Source organism: Somniosus microcephalus, chromosome 6 (assembly GCF_052327205.1).
Source record: "Somniosus microcephalus isolate GS21.2 chromosome 6, FLI_Smic_1.0, whole genome shotgun sequence".
NCBI classification, from domain to species: Eukaryota; Metazoa; Chordata; class Chondrichthyes; order Squaliformes; family Somniosidae; genus Somniosus; species Somniosus microcephalus.
Window position 1 is genome coordinate 209,175,027 of NC_140992.1, and position 22,438 is coordinate 209,197,464.

Genomic DNA, 22,438 nt, shown 5'->3' on the forward strand with positions numbered 1-22,438 from the left:
ATGCATGTTAACTGTCATGCAGCCAGAGTGAGAGAAATGTATACAAAGTGACAGTTTGTAATGAGCATTTGGATTTGAAAGGGTTTGATCAGCCTAAAATACTGAGCTCAGAATTGTAACACGTTTGACTGTTCAACCATTATCGTTTAAGTGTATGTTTAAGTACTATTGTATGTACTTCATGCTTAATAAATCTATGAACCGTTGACCTCAACGTTTTAAGAATCTTATTGATTTTGAGGAATAGATAGAACATCTAACCATAAAGATAAACCATCCTCTAACACAGGCAAGAGCTCCTTGATTCTCTTGTGGAGCAGATGAAGACACACGAACAGGTCCTGTTCCCCTCAGATGGCAGCAAGGTGCTCAAGCAGACCTGAGGAAGGTGGCAGACAATGTCAACGTCCGCAGCATCACCCCAGGACATTCGCTGAAAGTGTTTCAACAACCTGACCTGGACAGCAAGGGTGAGAATGACACCTTCCTAGCTCTATTTCACTGCCTTTGCCCTGGTTACAGCACTTCCCCTCCTCCAGCACTCCAAACACTTCACTTCACCACCCTCCTTCTCATGGATCTCCATCAATCACGAAAGGGCATTGTACCAACTCTCCTCCTCATTCCAATCACCCATTCACCTCGTGCGGTATGGAGGAGTCATGATTGATGGCCGCCAGGAAACCAGGCACAGACCTGCATGATGCGCTGGTGGTGATTACTCACCAGCTGAACATTGATGGAGTGGTAGTTTTTCCTGTTCATGAAGGCTGCCGGCTCATTGGGAAGTGCCCGACAGCTACATGGGTTCAGTTATTCACAACCTGAACATGAGGGAAGCCAGCTACGGCAACAAAGCCCACAAGCCCTTTCCTGCTGCCATCCATGGGGAAGGTTATAAAATCTTTATCCTTGGCAAAGAGGGCATCAGTGACCTGTTAGATGCAGACATGAACTGCAGACTGACTAATGTGACTGATGCAGCCTGGAAAGAGTCCAATGTGGAAAAAAAAGTTGAGGGTCATAGTCAGTTTCACTAACACAGGCAATTCATGGCAAGCTGAGAGAGCATGTTGTGGTCATGTGGTAAAAGGCTGCACCAGTCTGTAACAGCCTCTTCAGCCTCCTGATCTACTGCTCCTCGGAAAACTAGAGGTAAATTACTTTGGCCATATAGACCCTATGGGCAGGGTAGGGATGCCTGCCAGCAGCCCTCCTCATGTGTGGTCTCCTCAGAGCCCCAACAGCAGCTCCTTGAGATTCCCAGACCTGCTGCTCCTCTTCCTCCAACTACAGTAGAGTTGCCAGGAAGATTGAGCCCTGGACTTCTTGATGGTTTTGAAGAAAAGAACTCAAAACCAGTGAATTCCAATGAAAAGACTTGTGGAGAAATCCAACCAGGAGAACTGCACACAGATACCGATGATCTGAGAACTTGCAGGTGAGTGTCCCTTCAAATAGCGCTTCCATTTGCCATTTCATGTTGAACTGCCCAGTAGTAAAGAAAGAATTTGCATTTATGTAGCGCCTTTCACAATCTCAGGATGTCGCAAAGCGCTTTACAGCCAATTAAGTATTTTTAAAGTGTGCTTACTGTTGTAAACTAGCCAGATCCGCTAATGACAGTGAAAATGGCATCAGGAGTGGAGTGGGAACAGAGCGCTAAGTACAGCACCGCAATTTTCGGGCCACCACTGTCTTGTTCCCGCCGGGTGGAGCAAGTTATAATTGCCCCTTATTGTCTGAAATAAGCTATGCATATCTGAAGCTCTGTACAATTGGCAATATACTGTGAAATGAAGGTAGCCATTTTACAGTTGTACAGTGGAAGATTTGGATATTTGCCTGTAAAGTGAAGTGACTGACACCAACAATGGAGGCCCCATTTCATCAGAACCCATCTTTCTGCTTCCAAAATTCACTGCAGGAGACCAAACAGGATAGCCTGTCCTAGTCTTGCAGCATATCTGCATGTAAACAAGCAACTAAAGAAACATGCCTGGTCATGTGCAGGTTTGCAGCCATGAACCAATCCAGGCGTGTGTGTTTTGAGAGTCTTTCATTCTGATTTGGCACTTGTACTCTTTATTGGGCTTTCTCTGCAGATAATAAATCTCTTTCACCTCTGATATTTGGTCCTGACTTCAGCACTTTGTACCTGGAACTTTGAATTTTGTTTAGTATCTAACTTTGACCTTGTTTAACATTGTTTGCTGGCGTTTATATAAATAGAGCTGTAATCTATATAAAGCATACCCACCTGTGTGCTCCGATACTGTTTACTTTTTGCAGCATTACTTTTACTGGCATTTGCAATAGGCAATATATTTGTCAATGTTAGTGGAAAATCAAGGGAAGTGAAGGATCTTTGCAATATTGCCAACCCCACCACCTCATAAATCAGGAGACAAACTCTTAAAAATCATGAGATTTGGTACAGAAATCACGAGTTGCTATTTTTTTCAAACATAAACCAATATAGAATGACAGTTGGTTTATAAACCTCATTAGTGGTTTTATTTAATCTGTAACAGGTCAGAGCTCTTTACAAAAACGATATTACTGCATCTGAAAATGCTTTACAAAAAACTTTTTAAAAATCCCACCTGTTATCGCCATGTTGCTATGTTTGGGTACTCCTCTTGAATTTCGGGCGGGTGATTTTTCAATATCAGGTAAGTGCAAAATTATTGTATTCTGAACAAAAGTTAAATCTTTGTAATGCCCAGTTTACATTCTCAGCGAGGCTGTAGACAGTCTATTAAGGACATCCTTCCACATCCATGTTGGTGTTGTATCTTAGGGGAGGGATATGGGCAGTACATATATTGTACGTTCCAAGACAATTGGCAAATAGTGGCAGGATCTACAGTGGTTAAGAGGCCACCTTGACTTGTGGTTTTGCTAAATATTTTCAGTGCTTTACTTCTCTGGGTTTTTTTTGTATCCAGGGGTCCTTGAGCGCGCTTAAATTCTAAACCAATGCAACATTAAACTTGGTTAGAGGTTATTTTTCCCTCTATAAATGGCACATAAGAATTCAACTGGGTGAAAATAAGTCCAATTGTTTTTACAAATATAAATAATATTTACAAAAGCACACATCCCTCAGTTGCGCCTCTAATTTAGTTTGTTTGTGCAAAACCCGAATCTAATCGACTGCTCCCACCCAGCAGTGCTTCCTTTACCTCGAACGCAGCGACCGCGGTGGTCGGCTTGTATGATTGATTGGAAAACCAGCCAAAGTTTAAGGGCTCAGCGGAGTAACCTGCAAAGTAGCCAATGAATGCGGTCAAGGGGCAGAACCTGGTGGCGGACCATTCGACGAGGTGGACTGCAATCTACTGCGATCTAACTTGTACAGTGAGCAGGCCAGTGTGAGCAGGCAGCAGCGCTAACCAACGCACGCCAGGCAAAGCAAGGCAAGGCTGTACTTTCCCAGCAACACTGTCTGTCCATCTCTCATCTTTTGCTATAAGAAAGTGCGTGGCCCCGGGGAGCGCTCCAATCTCCGTGGCCCATGTTGAACGGTGTTGCCACGCACTGGCCAATTGGCGTACTCCTGCCCAGCGTCATTGCATCATTCCTTGGGAAATTTCGCGAGATTTCACTGTTGAATCGTGAGATCGTGAGTTGGGTTAAATTGTCATTAAAAATCACATGTCTCGCGATTAATTCATGAGCGTTGGCATTACCCGAGAAAAAAAACGTGAGATTTCGCTCTTGAATCGCGAGTTGGGGTAAATTTTAATTAAAAATCGCGTGTCTCGCGATTAATTCGTGAGCGTCGGCATTACTGCATTTGAATATTTAAGCATGCAGGTGCAGCAGGCGGTTAAGAAGGCAAATGGTATGTTGGCCTTCGTAGCGAGAGGGTTTGAGTACAGGAACAAGGATGTCTTGCTGCAGTTGTACAGGGCCTTGGTGAGACCACATCTTGAGTATTGTGTGCAGTTTTGGTCGCCTTATCTGAGGAAAGATATTCTTGCCATGGAGGGAGTGCAGCGAAGATTCACCAGGCTGATACCTGGGATGGCAGGAATGACGTATGAGGAGAGATTGTGTCGATTGGGCTTATACTCGCTGGAGTTTAGAAGAATGAGAGGGGATCTCATTGAAACTTATAAAATTCTGACAGGACTAGACAGACTAGATGCAGGAAGGATGTTCCCGATGATCGGGGAGTCCAGAACCAGGGGTCACAGTCTAAGGATAAGGGGTAAGCCATTTAGGACAGAAATGAGGAGGAATTTCTTCACCCAGTGAGTGGTGAACCTGTGGAATTCTCTACCACAGAAGGCAGTAGAGGCCAATTCATTAAATATATTCAAGAAGGAGTTGGATATATTTCTTAAAACTAAAGGGATCAAGGGATATGGGGAGAAAGCAGGGACAGGGTACTGAATTTGGATGATCAGCCATGATCTCATTGAATGGCGGAGCAGGCTCGAGGGGCCGAATGGCCTACTCCTGCTCCTATCTTCTATGTTTCTATGATCAGGACTGTTCACTTCTCCATTTGTTAATTTGTAGACATGATGAGTCATTTTGTTATTACAGTGAGACAGTTAAAAAAAAAAGTTATTTATTCTTGAGAAATGTCCCTTCCCGGTTAGCTAGAGATGCTGACACTCGAGAATTCATTTGAAGATCTGTTTAAGTTTCTACGAAAGGCAGCATAACCTTTTGAGTATCTCACCAGCTCTGGGCAATCATTCAATCATGCTAAAGACCATTTTAATTCATTCAGCTCTCATAAGTTACACCCTATAGTACAGGTTCATTTGCCAATGTGATGGAACCAGAGCTCCATCACTTCTGAACAGGTAAACTTCACTAATATGTCATTTTTGATATTCCTTTAGATAGACAGGATAAAGTGAACTTAAAGTTGACTTCAGTTTGCGGTGACAGAGACAGAGTTCTTTTCTCTTGATGTCAGGGAAGAAAAACAATGCAAAAAGCTGTATACAAATATCCATATTCCCATGGAGACTGGGTGGGCAATCTGGCTGAGACAGTTTCCCAAAATCATCAGTTTGCAGATTAGGAGAGAAAAGAAAACTCATCCTGGGGAGATTTTCCATAATTGTGCTTGGCATAAAGGATTGCCTGGGCACAGAAAGAAAAATCGGACAGGGAGCATCACATGCCTGCAATGGAGCATGCTTGATTTTCAGTCTATTAAAAAATTTTTAAATCAGGTGGGCTCCATTATGGGTGTGCAATCCTCATCTACCCGACTTTCCAGGTAATCCTTTAGGCCTCACACAATAACAGGAAAATCTGCCCCATTGGTTGCGGGTGAGAAGTAAAGAATTTTAAAATCGCAAACCCGACCACAACACACCCGCTTCCGGTTTTAATAGAGGCAGGTCGGGGGCGGGCAACCAATCCGCTTTCAGGAGGGATTGCCTCCATTGTTACAGGCTTTTTTTTTCAAACCCATTTTGTCTGGGTTTCCCAGGGCTTGGAAAACCCAGCAAGTAAAAGGAGGTGAGAAGGGCTGGATCCATAAGGTACGTACTTTTATGGCACAGCTTGTGGGCCAGGAGGAGCAGGAGTGTTTCCTCCAGGCCCAACAAGCTTACCTACTTGCCTCCCCATGGCCGAACAAACCCCCACCTCCACGATTTCCGACCCCCCGAACTCCCCCGACCACGATCCACACCCCCCTCAACAACAATCCACATGCACCCCTGATCACAATCTCCCCCTCCCCATGACCTCACCCACCTACCTCCTCTCTGCTCCCGGGCTGCGGCCTTGTGCTGCAGGCTTTCCTGTCTGACAGGCAGCCAAGCCTGTCAATCAGGCTGGCTGTCAGGCGGGAAACCTGGTGAAAAAGTTTAAAAGGCGTCCTGTTGTTAATTTCAGCAGGATGTCCGGCAAACCCGTACCTCCGGGTTTCCCGTTCGGAACTCCTCCTCCCACCTCCCAGTAAATATCGGGCCGATTATCTCTACAGCACTTCCGCCAGTGCAGCGTGTACTCCCTCAGCACTGCACTGGAATGTCAAGCCTGAATTTGGTGCTTCTCCCTGGAGTGGAACTTTAACTCGCAACCTTCTGAGGAGAGAGTGTTACCACTGAGCCACAGCTGACACACATTATGCAGCTGTGACGGTTTACTTTCCATGGCATGAGCTTTCCATTGGAACCGAACAGCGTAGGAACCATTGCATTCCACAGAGGATTTGATTATCTCAGTCGATATCTATTCTTATAACCCTCAAACCCATTCCTAATTAGATATTTATGGAGCTTCTTTTTAAAAGGAGTTAATGAACACATTAACTACTTTTACTGGGAATCTGTTCCATATGCACAGTATTTTTCTCACCAAAAACAGAGCACAGCAACACACATTAAAACACAATAAGGATAAGATCATGCCATAAAAATCCCCGAGGATATACCGGCCTAGAAATTCGGTTGTGGGTTCACCAGGGCTTTAGCGCCGGAAATTTAGCGCCGGCGCTAAGTCCCCCTGCGCGCGCCAAAAATTCAGTAGCGCTGCGCCCAAACGGCTGCTGGCGCTACTAGAGGGTGTCAGCGCCTCGAAATGGGCGCTGAGTGCCGCATTGCGGCGCAATTCCGGCGCTGCGGCACCCGATGCGGTGCGGCAGGCTGGGGAAGTGCAGGCCTCCTCCTTCAGTTAAGGAGGAGCTGCCTGCACCCGCCCGCTGGCCGTTCAAATGTTCAGAAAAATGAGCCCGGCACCTCGGACAAGTGCCGGGCTTGCAGGCCAGACGCATCTGTTCCGCGGGGGGGGGGGTGGAGGAGTCCGGGGAGGGAGGTGCGGGCAGGCGGCCGGCGGGAAAGCGGCCGGCCGCCGCGCGACCTTAATGCGCCGGCGCTAACTCCTGCAAGACTCGGTTGCCAAAGTCTTAGTTGCGGCTGCCACGGGCGAGGCGGCCGCAACTCAATTTCGGCGCTGGGGCCCGTCACCACGGCAACCGGGACGCTGCGCACACTGATGACGTCATCGGTGCCGGCGCAGCGCAACCGGTGTAACGCCGACGGAAGGCCCCCACTGAATTTGCCAACTGGCCATAACTCCAGCGCTAGGCCCTCCAGCGCCCCAAATGGGGCGCTAAGCCTAGTGAATTTCTAGGCCCCCATATTTTAAGTAAAACTGGTTTAATTTCTATCTGATGAAATGGTTCACATTATTGCAGATTAAGACACTCCGGAGACAGTACCTCTTTTCCCTCTACTTTCTGTTGGCAAGTATGAAACCGGTTAGGAAACAAAAATGTTAGGAGGAGTATTTGGGTTTGACGCAACAAGGCTGCTTGAGTTTTTCTGCATTATCTCCTGCCCTTCGGCCGTGCGACATTTTCCAATGAACGCTCACATAAGCAGCAATAGTTCTGTGCTGGAGTGGTTATATTATGTTAAATGAAGGGCACATCAGCTCCTTGTTTACCATTTTTAAAACTGGTGCAGTGATAAAGGACATGAAAAGGTAGCACTCAGCAAATGTATTTCAAATTTTACCACTTGAAACGGAGGCAGCGATTTTCCCTACCTTGGCGGGTCCGTGGTGGACGAGGTCGGTGGCGGGTCGCGGCCTTGCTGCTGGCTCCATCCCGGCCTCCGACACGACTTTCCCCTGATTGGGCTTGTTAAGCCCACCCAGCGAGTTTCCCGGTCCAATTGATGGAAGCGGCTCTGATGACACGTCATCAGCCGGTTTCCTTAAAGGGACCATGCGCAAAATCACTGACAGTTGTACTGTCAGTGTTCGACAGCATTGAGGTGCTGCAAACACTGACAATGACTGCACAGAGGTGCAGGGCTGCACCCCGGTGCTCCCATGACTCCCTCCATATGCTTATGGAGGGAGTCACAGCACACAGGGAGGTCCTCTTCCCTTCCAATGAGCAGAAGAGACCTCCTCAGGAGACCAACGCAGCCTGGTTGCACATTGCACAGGAGGGCAAGGATGTTGTAAGGAGGACTAGGCTGCAGTGGCGCAAACCTTTCAATGATCTCAGTAGATCATGAAACGTTACTGTAAAGCCACACTCAGCCTCATCCTTCTGAGCCACTCATCACATCCCCATCACTCTGCCTTCCCTACCTTACTCCTGCACATCCTTACTCACACCAACTTATCTTGCACCTCCACCCATCCCTCTATCTACATTATCACTTCGCCATCTCACTAGCCACCCCTCACACTCACCCTCACCCTCATCCTAGTCCAATCATACCAACTGATAACACACAAGGGTAGGCGCTTGTGTGTTTTAGCCAATGTTCATGTGAAGTTTCTGCTAATGTGTTGTCAAACATTGAAATCTTTATTATCAACACTTTGCATTCTTGGACAGATTTGTGTGCACCTTTGGAAGTGGCTTAGTGCGTTGAAGTGAATGGTGAGACAACGGCACCCCTGTAATGGTGATGAGTGTGAAAGGAATGGCTTGGGCATTGTAGGGATGCTTTATGTTGTTGGTGTGGGGTAGTGCCAACCTAGTGCATTGTGTGGCAGCCAGGTGTACAGTTACAAGTTGATGCACTATCAACAACACCAAAGACTACGAGTTGAACTTATACGAAGTAGGCTTTTATTGACTAAGAACTGGAGCATGCCTCTGCTAGTGGATCCATCCTAAGAGCTCCCGGGGGAAGGGTGGTGAGTCACCTTTATACCCGGGCTTAGGGGTGGAGCCAGGGGCGGAGACATGCCCAGACCTGTACAGAGTTAACAGTGGTTTACCACACAGACATGTACAGAGTTAGCAGTGGTTTACCACATTCACCCCTCGTTTAAAAAAGAGTCCGGCAGGGTGAAGTGTTTCAAAAGTTCGTATACGAAAGTCTCTCCAGGGGTCTTGTCTGCCGTAATGATCTTCGTGGTGCCGGTTGCGGCGGTTCTTTGCCCGCGGCCGCTTCTCGCGTGGGACGGAGCACTGGCGTGTCGTCCTCTCGGGGTAGGGATGGCACCGGCATGTCGTCAGTTCGTGGTAGACACCCCGGTGGTGCGTCGTGGGTAGTGGTGGTGGGTGGAGGTAGTGGATGGTGATCGATGGTATTTCGGGTGGTACCTGAGGGTGCGAGGTCTCGAATTGAGACTGTGTCCTCCCGCCCGTCAGGATACGCCACGGGTTGGCGTGGAGGAGGTGAACCTTTTCGACCAGGGGGTCCGTCTTATGGCTCCTCACGTGTTTCCTGAGCAGGACGGGTCCCGGAGACGTCAGCCATGTCGGTAGTGATGTCCCCGAGGTGGATTTCCTGGGGAAGACGAACATCTTCTCGTGAGGGGTGGCGTTTGTGGCAGTACAGAGCAGTGATCGTATGGAGTGGAGCGCATCGGGGAGGACATCTTGCCAGCAGGAGATTGGGAGGCCCTTGGATTTTAGGGCGAGCATGGCGGTCTTCCACACCGTTGCGTTCTCCCTCTCTACCTGTCCGTTACCCCGGGGGTTGTAGCTGGTAGTCCTGCTCGTGGCTATGCCCTTCTCGAGCAGGTACTGGCGCAGCTCGTCGCTCATGAACGACGAGCCCCTGTCGCTGTGGATGTAATTGGGGAAGCCAAATATGGCGAACAGGTCGTTGAGGCACCTGATGACTGTGGCGCTGGTCATGTCCGGGCAGGGGATGGCGAAGGGGAAACGGGAGTACTCATCAATAATATTGAGGAAGTACGTGTTGCGGTCAGAGGAGGGAAGGGGCCCCTTGAAATCAACGCTGAGACGTTCGAAGGGGCGGGTGGCTTTAATCAGGTGTGCCCTGTCTGGCCTATAAATATGCGGTTTGCATTCGGCGCAGACCTGGCAGTTCCTGGTCATGGTCCTGACCTCCTCAATGGAGTAAGGCAGGTTGCGAGCTTTAATAAAATGGAAGAACCTGGTGACCCCCAGGTGGCAGAGATCGTTGTGGAGGGTCCGTAGCCTATCGACTTGTGCGTTGGCACATGTCCCACGGGATAGGGCGTCTGGGGGCTCATTAAGTTTCCCGGGCCGGTATAAGATATCGTAGTTGTAGGTGGATAACTCGATCCTCCACCGCAATATCTTATCATTTTTGATTTTCCCCCTTTGTCTGTTGTTAAACATAAATGCTACTGACCATTGGTCAGTGAGCAGGGTGAAACGTTTACCAGCCAGGTAATGCCTCCAGTGCCGTACAGCCTCCACTATCGCCTGGGCCTCCTTCTCGACTGAGGAGTGTCGAATTTCGGGGCCCTGGAGGGTCCGTGAAAAGAAGGCCACGGGTCTCCCTGCCTGGTTAAGGGTTGCGGCTAGGGCGAAGTCGGATGCATCGCTCTCCACTTGGAAAGGGATGGACTCATCCACTGCGTGCATTGTGGCCTTCGCAATGTCCTCTTTTATGAGGGTGAAGGCCGCACGGGCCTCTGCCGTCAGGGGGAAGGAGGTTGACTTGATGAGGGGCCGGGCTTTGTCCGCATAGTTGGGCACCCACTGGGCGTAGTAAGAGAAGAACCCTAGGCATCTCTTCAGGGCTTTTAGGCAGTGGGGGAGGGGTAGTTCCAGGAGGGGGCGCATTCGGTCGAGGTCGGGGCCGATGACTCCGTTTTTCACCACGCAGCCAAGAATAGCGAGGCGCGTGGTGCAGAACATACATTTTTCTCTGTTGTATGTCAGATTCAGCCGTTGGGCCGTACGGAGGAATTTTTCTAGGTTGGCGTCGTGGTCATGCCGGTCATGGCCGCAGATGGTGACGTTGTCTAGATAGGGGAAGGTGGCCTGCAGCACGTTCTGGTCAACCATCCGGTCCATCTCCCTTTGGAAGACCGAGACCCCGTTGGTGACACCGAAGGGGACTCGGAGGAAGTGGTAGAGGCGACCGTCAGCCTCGAAGGCCGTGTACTGGCGGTCCTCAGGCCTGATGGGGAGCTGGTAGTATGCCGACTTCAGATCAATCGTCGAGAATACCCGGTATTGTGCTATCTGGTTGACCATGTCAGATATGCGGGGAAGTGGGTATGCATCTAATTGCGTGTATCAATTGATCGTCTGGCTGTAATCAATAACCAGGCGCTGTTTTTCGCCGGTCTTCACTACCACCACTTGGGCTCGCCATGGGCTGGTGCTGCCCTCAATAATCCCTTCCCTCAGGAGTCTTTCTACTTCTGATTTAATAAAGCTCCTATCCCCGGCACTGTACCGCCTGCTTTTAGTAGCAATTGGCTTGCAGTCTTTGGCGAGGTTAGCGAACAACGGGGGGGGGTTTGACCTTCAGGGTGGACAGGCTGCATACTTTGCGCGGCGCCGTGTTTAAATTCTGCCGGCTGCAGACTGTAAGTGGGGGCAGGGGCCCACCATATGCCATCGTGACGCTCTCCAGATGGCACTGGAAGTCTAATCCTAGCAGTACGGGAGCGCAGAGCTGTGGCAGGACGAGGAATTTAAAATCTCTGTACTCCACGCCGTTCACTGTCAGAGTCGCTACACAGTAGCCGCCGGCGTCCGCCGTATGGGACTTTGAGGCCATAAAGACCTGGTGGCGTGTGGGCATAACCGATAGGGAGTAGCGTCGCACCGTGTCGGGGTGGATGAAGCTCTCCGTGCTTCCGCAGTCGAAAAGGCAATTTGTGGCATGGCCATTTACCTTTACGTTCATCATGGACCTGGCTAGTTGATGGGGCCTAGATTGGTCCAGGGTGATGGAGGCCATCGTCGAGGTCGGTGGGTCACTGTAGTATTCGCCCGCGCCGGGGGCCTGGTCCCGAAATGGTGTCCAAGATGGCGGCTCCCCCGCGGCTGGTGGTGCCCAAAATGGCGGCCCGCACGGCTCACACGTGGTTGGTGGGGTCCAAAATGGCGGCCTGCACGGTTCACACGTGGCGCTGCTGGAATTGGGGGTCGATTTCGCCCTGCACACTCTCGCGTAGTGGCCTTTCTTGCCGCATTTGGAGCAGGTCGCGTCCTTTGTTGGGCATTGCTGTCTGGGGTGCTTGGCCTGGCCGCAGAAGTAGCATTTCTGGCCTCTGGTCATTGCAGCTGTAGTTGGGCTGCTGGCGGCTTGTGGCCTTACCGGGTCCCAAGATGGCTGCTCCCGTGACATCCACGTGGCCATCCGGTCAGGGGGGTAGGGGTCCATGTTCTGGAGGGCCACGTCTAACGAGTTAGCGAGGGCCACCGTCTTCTGCAGGTCGAGCCCCCTCTGTTCCAGCAGCCTCTGCCGAGTATAGTTGGACCTGATGCCGGCTACGTAGGCGTCTCGGATCAGGTCTTCCGTGCATTCCTTGGCCGTCACTGCTTTGCAATTACAGGCCCGGCCGAGGACTCTCAGTGCCAGTAAATATTCGGTGCCCGATTCCCCGGGGCGCTGTTTTCGGGTAGCCAGGAGGTGTCTGGCGTAGACCTCGTTAACAGGCCTCACGTATTGTTCCTTTAGCGTCGCGATGGCGGCCGCGTAAGTTGTGGCGTCTCGGATGATCGAGTAGACTCAGTGGCTCCCCCGTGAGTTCAAGACAAGCCGTTTCGCGTCATCTGTAGTGACGGTAGTGCTGGAGGCCTCCAGGAAGGCTTTGAAACAGCTCAGCCAGTGTTCAAAGTTATTGGCTGCATCTGTTGCTTGAGGATCCAGGTCTAAACGTTCCGGCTTCAAGATTTGCTCCATGTCGAAAATATAGTCAATAAAATTGATGCACTATCAACAACACCAAAGACTACGAGTTGAACTTATACGAAGTAGGCTTTTATTGACTAAGAACTGGAGCATGCCTCTGCTAGTGGATCCATCCTAAGAGCTCCCGGGGGAAGGGTGGTGAGTCACCTTTATACCCGGGCTTAGGGGTGGAGCCAGGGGCGGAGACATGCCCGGACCTGTACAGAGTTAACAGTGGTTTACCACACAGACATGTACAGAGTTAGCAGTGGTTTACCACACAAGTGAAGTTAATGTGGCCCTGGTGTTCCGGGCAGCAATCTGGTCGGGTGCTGATGCCCTCTGTCCTGTGCAGCATCAGGTGATTGCAGAGAGGGTTTGTGTGGTTGTTGGTGCTGCTGGTGTTACGGCTGATCATGGTCAGATTCTAAGGACCAAGGTGAGAGAGTATAAACCATTCTTATGCTGATGGAATAGATAGCAGGTGAACTTGAGATGACAGAAGCAATCTGTCAATGGTGAGAGGGGTTGTTCCAATGAGGTGACACTGGATATAGAGTTTGCTCCAAACACTTGCAAGCTCAATCTGTCTTCCAAATACAGTAAGCAACAGCTTCTGAGCTTGGAAAGTGATCAGCTGTGAGATGGGAGCTTTCATAGCACATTTCAAGCTGTCAAGTAATGAGATGATTCCATGGCCATTCAACTCCTGCCCAGCTTAACAGACATGATCCCCGAGCAGCATGGACCCCGTTGGCAAGCTGGTAAATTCTAAAGGTGAGCTCAAAATTGTTGTTAATCTTCAGTTAACAAGGTCATAATGACCTGAATTGCCTTCTCTGCCACTGCATGTCGGGTCTGCTCAGTGCTGATAGACCAGACATTTGGTAAAGGCACGTGACAGCGGGGTCCCGACCCTCTGTCAAAAAAAAACACTTTCCCACCCGACCCACCACTGATCGGGCCGGCTGACTCCCCGTAAAATCCCCCCCCGTCCCCGTCCCCACCCCAGAGAGTCTGCAGTGAGGCAGCGCTCCAGGTGTACGAGTCAAGAGGTGTATGCTGAAAAAAAATTGGATGGAGGCGTGTACATCACTGCTGAGTCAAAGGTCTGCTTGTCAGGAATATAAATGGCTAATTAAGCCAGCAATAAATTTACTAGATTAGTAAAATGCATCAGCTGTTCTTGCAGGGACCAGCATTTTCCAATGCATCTGTTTCCGTTCCCTACTTTCTGTTCCCCACACTACTTTTCATGACAAATGCAGTCCACTTCCAGATTATGCTGATAGGGTGAGATGAAGTAGAGTGTGAGGAGGCTCGTGTGGAGCATAAACAGCGGCATAGACCAGTTGGGCTGAGTGGCCTGTTTCTGTGCGATAATTTCTATTTAAGATTAGGATCACAAAAAGAACTCGATTTCTGAATCTGAGGTTTCTTTGTGCTGTGAATCAGTGTCCACCAATAACTGAACTGATTACAGTCAAACTCATTTTGCCAGTCAGCTTTCGTAATTGTCAGAGAGGAAAGACAATTATCCTATCTGACACACTTCAATTGAAACCGAGCTTCTATACTGGATAATGAACTACAAGCTACACAAAGTGGTTACAATCCTCTTTTCTCTGATTGTCTTCTTCCTCTTTTTTTTCCAGCCACTCATTCAAAACTGTCGAAGTTCTCTGAAATTCTCCGGCCATGAGAAAGACTTGCACGTAAGCGATTTTAAAATGTATTTTGGGCAGAAGCCGGCCTGAAAGGGAGTAATTTCAACACCCAGGATGTTCTTTGGGCCTTGTGGTTCCTGCTCTCAGCAGCAGAGAGGCCTGCAATTGCACTGCTGTTACTTCCCCAATTTCTAGACACAAGGTCCAGCCGAGGAGTTTGGGGGGGATGGTGGGGGGGGGGGGGTGGTGGGCAGGGGTTTGAACCTGTGCCAGGATTGCACCAGAGACATGCAAGACGTCAAAGACAGGAAAATCATATACTCCTACCCTGTGACAGGCACAGCACACTTCAGATGCACCGCACCCGGCAGGTGTCCAGTGGATGCCCCAAAGGGAAATTGGCTTCAATACGTCTATTGCAGGTACCAAGGAAACACTAATATGGAAATGCCTTATACTACAACCCTGTTTACCTGCCTGCTTCGTGCTGTGAGTTCAAAGGTGGAATTACAACTAAGTGCCAATCAGATTGTTTTAGCAGCTATTGGTGGTTTGCATACATTTACAGTCAGCTGTTCACATGCAGAAGCTATGAGAGAGAGGCACACACAGACAACTGGTTCTGTGATAGGTTAGAAATGAACCACTGCATAAAGTTATGGTCAGAGACTTCGTTTCAGGTTGTTTTACATCGAGTTTTAGCACAGCAGATGCAACTGTTTATGATTTTCTGCATTCTGAGGAACAGCTAGGTTTTATATATTACTGTAAATCTGTGTTTGTCTTTGCTGCTATTGTCACTAAGTCTGTTTGGTAGTTTATAGAGTACATCATGGTCTGATAAAATGTTTATCATACTGCTTTCCAAGGTCAAGGAGATCACATGATCTATCCAGTAAGCCGAACACAGAAAAGTGGGCGATTGTAACTCGTCTTGCCCAGTGGGAATGGGAGTGGCCACACAGTTAAAATCACTTCCGACAACTTACCACCCCGTTTCCCCTCCATTCCTGTCTGCTGCCACCTTAACTGGACCCTTTTTTAAGGTGGCATGAGGCACCCACCTGACTCAGGCAGGAGCCTCATTAATACATGCAAATTGGGGTCCGATGATTTCTAACTGCAGACTGAGCAAGGAGCCTACTGCTGCTGCCCAGCTCACTGAAACCTGGTCTGCAAGAAGAAATGGCCCTGTAAGGTAAGTGTTAAACTTTCTTTTGTGGGACCAGGAGGTGCAGGAGTGCTCCTCCAAGCCCCACAAGGGAAGTCTGTACCTCTGCTGCCCTGGGCTTCCCCTCCATCCCACCCACAAGACCCTACCGTAATCCCACTGTTGTGTATGTACCTTTAAGGGAATAACTGGTCTTAGACTGCAGTACCGGCAGTGACCACCCCTGTATAAAAGGCCCTAGCAGGCTTCTGTAGTTTCAGTTTCAAGCTGCCTCTTGTTCAGTAAAGTACCTGTTAAACTGTTCTCCCGAAGTCCGTGTATTATTGAGGCGCGGACTTTACAGTGGCGACAAGTAAGTTCGAACTCACCTGCAGTGTGGCATCATCTCACGGGGATCTCGCCTGAAAGGAAGGTCCTGGAAGGTCGTAGTCTGAGCAACGGGCGTCGACCGAGGGCAACCGCCCAAAGAATCCATCGGTGTTTGGAGAATTGCGGGAGAGACTGTGGCTCCAGCGAATCGTGCTGGTAGCAGGTAGCACGCTGACCCTTCCGGACTGCGGCGGGCTCAAGCTCGATCGAGCGGCTCTACAAATCGGGCCGCGCAGCATCGCCGGGAAAAGAAAACAAGAGAGAGAGGGTGGAGCGCACAGGGCGCGGTCGGTGCTCGAGAACAGGACAGCGGAGAGAAACTAAACAGGGGGGAAGGAAAGCGAGATGCGTCGAAGCTGCGGGTCGCCGCCATTACCCCGTAGAATGCTAGGAGCAGCGTGGCAGTAAGGGGAAGAAGCAAAAGCGCGGGAGGCGCCATTTTATCCCGTTGGGGAAGAAGCAAAAGCGTGGGAGGTGCCATTTTATTCCATTGGGGAAGAAGCAAAAGCACAGGAGGCACCATTTTAAATCGCCCAAGATGCCGAAAAGTGGCAGTATCACTGCTTTCGACAACGAGGTAGAAGACTGGACCACGTATGTGGAAAGAATTGAAGTGTACTGCAAGGCAAATGAGGTGGCTGATGGAAAGAGGGCGTCGGTATTATTAAATCTGATGGGTGCGAGTACGTACGGCCTATTGCGGAATTTAATTACCCCAGCTAAACCAACGGAGAAAGGTTTTGAGGAGATTGTTCATATCTTACAGGAACATCTAAGCCCTACACCACTGCTGATAGCAGAAAGATTCAAGTTCCATAAAAGAAACCAGCACAAAGATGAGAGCAATGCTGACTATCTTACGGAACTACGCAAGTTATCGAAGCACTGCCAGTTCGGAGCAGGACTGGCAGACACCTTACGGGATAAGTTTGTCTGCGGGCTCCAGAGTGAAGGAACCCAGAAATGACTACTTTCAAAAAAGGACCTGACGCTAGAACAGGCTTTCAGCGTGGCAGTATCCTACGAAGCAGCAGCACGGGGAGCTGCGGAAATACAACAGAAACCACAAGAATACAGCCCTAACTGTCATGAATCGACGAGACTATGAGCGGCTATTCTCACACATACCCTTAAAGGACACGTCCATTGTATTGAAGACATACACGGGACAAAAGGTCTACCCCAGAGGAAAAATAAGGGTGCCAGTTGAATATAACGGAAAGGAAACACAGAAACTATACATGTATATACTACGAGATGGAGGACCACCATTATTGGGACGTGAATGGATCCGAAGACTACAATTGGATTGGCATTCCATTCTGGCACTAACTGTGACTGACAAAAAAGATGATGACGTCGCACCTGGACGTCTGTCACAAATTCTATCGGACGCGGAAGAGGTGTTCCAACAAGGACTTGGGACTCTAAAAGGAGTAAAGGCAACCATAAAGATTGAGGATTTCCGGAGGTTCCTGAAGAATAATGGGGTGAAACATTACACATCTGCCCCATATCATCCAGCCACAAGTGGATTGGCTGAGAGGTTTGTTCAGACCTTTAAAAAGGCCATAAAGGCAATGTATAATGATGACATACCACTGCAACACAAGGTGGGTAACTTCCTGTTTGCTTACCGGAATGCGACACATGCAGTAACAAACCAAACTCCAGCCGTACTGTTTTTCAACCGGAGACTAAGATGTTGCTTGGATTTGCTCAAACCAAACATAAGACGAGATGTTGAGGATAAGCAGTTCCAGCACATAAATGAGAAGCCAACCAGGAGCTTCAAGATAGGGCAACCAGTCTTGGCCCGCGACTACTGAACAGAAAAATGGCAGCCAGGCACGATATGCACACAGCAGGGACCACTAATGTACACAGTGGACGTTGGAGAGAGCATCGTGAGACGCCATGCTGACCAGATTCTAGAGTCACAGGAACAAGCCAAACCTGTACCACAAGCACGTGCACCTGGTAATGAGCCCGAAGTACAGATTGCGTCTACCCCAGAAGCAGGGGTATTGGAAGCTGACGAACCAACCAATGACAATGAGCCAGAATTGACTCCACCGCCAGAACAGGATACTCGAGAAAGGCGCTATCCAGTCCGGATCAGGAAGCCTCCTCAAAGACTGAACTTATAAATGACTATTTCAGTTGATGTATATATTACTGAGAAAATTGTAATTGTAATTAGTTATTATTTAGTTGTTAAATGAATGTTATGTACTGTTTATCTAAAAGAGGAGGAATTGTTGTGTATGTACCTTTAAGGGAATAACTGGTCTTAGACTGCAGTACCGGCAGTGACCACCCCTGTATAAAAGGCCCTAGCAGGCTTCTGTAGTTTCAGTTTCAAGCTGCCTCTTGTTCAGTAAAGTACCTGTTAAACTGTTCTCCCGAAGTCCGTGTACTATTGAGGCGCGGACTTTACACCCACCTATCGCCAACTTAACTCAATGCTGGCGAGTAGCCTGTGAGACACCCAATCTTCGCCTGACAGCCACCTGGCCAATGGGCTGTACATGAAATTCAGGAATTAAATAGCCCGGGCATCAAATTGATGACGTCAATTGACGCTTGCCATGAAACCCAGTTAAAATCTCCATGTGTGGTGATCAACCCCTCAGCTCAGTGGAGAATGTAGTCAGTGTTTGCTGCTGAACAGCATTTCTTGGCTCTTCTATTGCAACTGATTGAGTGATGATGGGCCTATCATTAATGGTTTGTTCAAGATTGGAGGCTGCTGTGAGTCTCCAACATTCACCAGGCAGACAGGAAAACCTTTGCCTATTTTGTTAAGTATAGACAGGTGCTCTGCTGCCTGCCTATGCCCATTCTGACAAGGGACCACATCCAAAATGTCATCCCATCTTTACCTTTTCGATTCTGATGAAATGACTATATTTCCAGCAATTTCCAATTTTTGTTGAAGCTTCGATCATACTGATCCAACAGGTCTGAGTCAGGTAAATAATCAGACTTTTGCAAACACAAAGTAGTATGTAACAAACATGATCCAAATGGTTACTGTGCCACTGTAGCGGTACCACCGAGTGTCCCTTACTTATTATACATAATTCCCTTTAACTTAATGATGTATATATATATAGTTTACCTGTACGGGGCGTTGCCCCTTTAAGAACGCAACCTAACGCGATGACATCACGTCGCGCATCACGTGACTCACCCAAACGCAGGCTAACGCGATGACGTCACGTCGCGCAACACGTGACTCGCCTAAACGCGAGCCGGCCCAGCTCGGCCTCCCGCTCCCACGACAATCGCCGGCCTAGCTCGGCCTCCCGCTCCTGCGGCAATCGCCGGCTCAGCTCGGCCTCCCGCTCCCGCGACTTCGGCCGCAACGGCCAGCTGCAGTGCCGGGAGAACACGATGACGTCATCGCGCCATTCACGTGACTGCCCAAGCGCGGGAAAACGCGATGACGTCATCACGCAATCCACGGGACTGCCGAGTCAGTCCTCGTGGCGTCCCCACTGGGGAAAGACCTGTTCCACGACACTCCTGCATCGTTCTACGTTGTTTGCTGTACTTCAATTAATTCAACATTAAAATCCTGTTTGTTGTTCTTCCGAGTCAAGCTCCGTTATTTGTTAGGAATACACCTATTCCTACACCACGACAGTTATTAGTTTCCCAAATTAATCACCTACTACAGAGATGTCAACCTTTTAAGTATTGGAATCAGTGAGGCAGCCTCTCCAAAACTTGCTGGGGGTCTAGGGCCTACCAGAGGTATCTAAGGACAGTGCCTCAGTTGGTGACTATGGGCAAAACCCCATGCCACTCAGTTTAAACATTTTTAGAGGCAAGAGAATAGCTTTTCTTACAAGGAGCTAGCTTTGAAAAAATATTGCTAATCAGTTTAAGGATTACAAAGAGTGAGCCATAGAATCATAGAATGGTTACAGCACGGAAGAAGGCCATTCGGCCCATCGAGCCCATGCCAGATCTCTGCAAGAGCACTTCAGCTAGTTCCACTCCCCCGCCCTTTCCCCGTAGCCCTGCAAAATTCTTTCCTTCAGATACTTATCCAACTCCCTTTTGAAAGCCATGATTGAATCTGCCTCCACCACCCATTCAGGCAGTGCATTCCAGATCGTAACCACTCGCTGCGTAAAAAAAAAAATTCTTACGCCGCCTTTGGTTCTTTGGCCAATCACCTTAAATCTGTGTCCTTGATTCTCAACCCTTCTGCCAATGGGAACAGTTTCTCTCTATCTATTCTGTCCGGACCCCTCATGATTTTGAACACTTCTATCAAATCTCTCCTCAATCTTCTCTGCTCCAAGGAGAACAACCCCAGCTTCTTCAGTAACTAAAGTCCCTCATTCCTGGAATCATTCTCGTAAATCTTTTCTGCACCCTCTCTAAGGCCTTCACATCCTTCCTAAAGTGTGGTGCCCAGAATTGGACACAATGCTCCAGTTGGGGCCGAACCAGTGTTTTATACAGGTTCATCATCATTGCCACACTTTTGTACTCTGTGAGCTGGATTTTGTGAATGGAGGCGAGTTGGAGGCGGGACTGCTGCTTGTCGTGTCAATGTCCCGCCTCCATCCTCGTTTGACCAACTAGAGGGATTTTCCCGATTGACCTTGTTAAGCCCGCCCTGCAGGCTCAGCAGGCCAATTAGGGAGGACGTCACTGACAGATCACATCAACGTCAGACGTGCCATCTGTCAAGACTTCTTGAAAGAAGAAGTGTCAGCGTTTGACAGCTCTGTGAAGCTGTCAAGCACTGATATTCTCTGTAGTTTGATGAGTCCTTGTGTTCAGGACTCATTAAACCTTTGAACTTTGTAAATTTCACATGGCTGTTGGTTCGGAGGATTCAACAGCCAGTCTGTGAAATCGACAAGGAGGATGTCGGGTCTCCCGATCCAGCGCAGCTGAAGGCTGTAGGAAGAAAACAAGGTAAGTGAACATTTTTAAAAACTTATCACTCACCTTACATACTTACCACTCCACACTTGCACCCATCGCTCACCTCTACATCTTACTGTGCTGTGCATTGAGTGCTGCTAGAGTTTGGTAAGAGGGAGAAAAGTCATTTAAGTGTATTTTGTGAATTTTAGTGTGTTAAAAAGTTAATTATTTGAAGTGTGTTTAATTTTTAAGTGTATATTAAACTGTTGGGGAGTTTAACCCGGAAGTAGAATCCGGGTATAAAAGGGGCAGGACTAGTGCTTGAGCACGGAGTGCTGCACATTGAGTGCTGCTAGAGTTTGGTAAGAGGGAGAAAAGTCATTTAAGTGTATTTTGTGAATTTTAGTGTGTTAAAAAGTTAATTATTTGAAGTGTGTTTAATTTTTAAGTGTATATTAAACTGTTGGGGAGTTTAACCTGGAAGTAGAATCCGGGTATAAAAGGGGCGGGACTAGTGCTTGAGCACGGAGTGCTGCACATTGAGTGCTGCTAGAGTTTGGTAAGAGGGAGAGTTCGGGCAAGTGGGAGGTGAGGGTGTGTTTTTTGCTCTGTTTTCCCCACTCCCAGGCTTAGACAGCACTGCGGAGGTGGAGCAGCGAGACGAGTCAACCAAACAGGCCCCACAGACAGTATGCAAGGAGGAGGTTGGTGATCAGCTGGTCGGTTGGTTTTCTTCCTTCTCTTTTATTCCTTTAAGTTGGTAAGTCCAATTGAATAGTGGTGTAATAGTATCATCTACATCGGGGCAGAGGGCCTTTATAACTAATAATAATAAATTTAATTAATTACATAGATATGGGTGAACAGGTGATGTGTCACTGTTGCGAAATGTGGGAGCTGGTGGACCCCATTGAGGCTCACGGTGATTACATTTGCGATAAGTGTTTGCTGCTAGAGGAACTCAAGCTCCATGTTAAAGAGCTTGAGACCGAGCTTCAGACACTGCGACACATCAGGGAGGGGGAGAAGTTCCTAGACGCTATGTTTCAGGAGATGGTCACACCTATGAAGTTAATTACTGCAGATGTAGTCCGTGGTCAGGGACAGGGCGGTGTGACTACGAGTGAGGAAGGTACAGGGATCCAGGATGTAGTGTTGAAGGAGACGCAGCCCTTGCTCTTGTCAAGCAGGATCGAGGTTCTTACTCCCTGTGAGGGCGGGAGCGGGGACTGCAGGGAGCATGAGCAACCTGGCCACAGCACTGTGGTACAGGGGGCCATTCAAGTGGAGGGAGTAAAAAGAAATGTTGTAGTGGTAGGGGATAGTATCATTAGGGGGATAGATAGGGTTCTCTGCAGTCAAGAGCGGGAGTCCCGAAGGCTGTGTTGCCTGCCCGGTGCCAGGGTTAAGGACATCTCTTCTGGGCTGGAAAGAAACTTGGAGTGGGAGGGGGAGGATCCAGTTGTCATGGTCCATGTTGGTACAAATGACGTAGATAGGACAAGGAAGACGGTTCTCTTAAAGGAGTATGAGCAGCTAGGGGTCAAATTAAAAAACAGAACCTCAAGGGTAATAATCTTTGGGTTATTACCTGAGCCACGAGCGAATTTGGCTAGGATAAATAAAATTAAAGAGTTAAATGCGTGGCTCAAAGACTGGTGTGGGAGAAATGGGTTTTGCTTCTTGGGACACTGGCACCAGTACTGGGACAGGAGGGAGCTGTTCCGTTGGGACGGACTCCACTTGGC

The 22,438-nt window shown here is 48.9% G+C and overlaps 1 protein-coding gene across 4 annotated transcripts in view; it reads right to left on the minus strand.

The window, feature by feature from the left end:
* carmil2 (capping protein regulator and myosin 1 linker 2) overlaps positions 1–22,438 on the minus strand; it is a 314,585-nt gene that overhangs the window by 259,762 nt on the left and 32,385 nt on the right. For 2 of the 4 annotated variants that reach the window (XM_085991329.1, XM_085991328.1), the window contains exon 1: positions 2,607–2,786. The exons of the other annotated variants lie outside the window; for them this stretch is intronic. The gene's annotated coding sequence lies outside the window, so the exon portion shown is untranslated. Of the gene's footprint in view, positions 1–2,606; positions 2,787–22,438 lie in introns of those variants that run through there. 4 annotated transcript variants of the gene reach the window in all.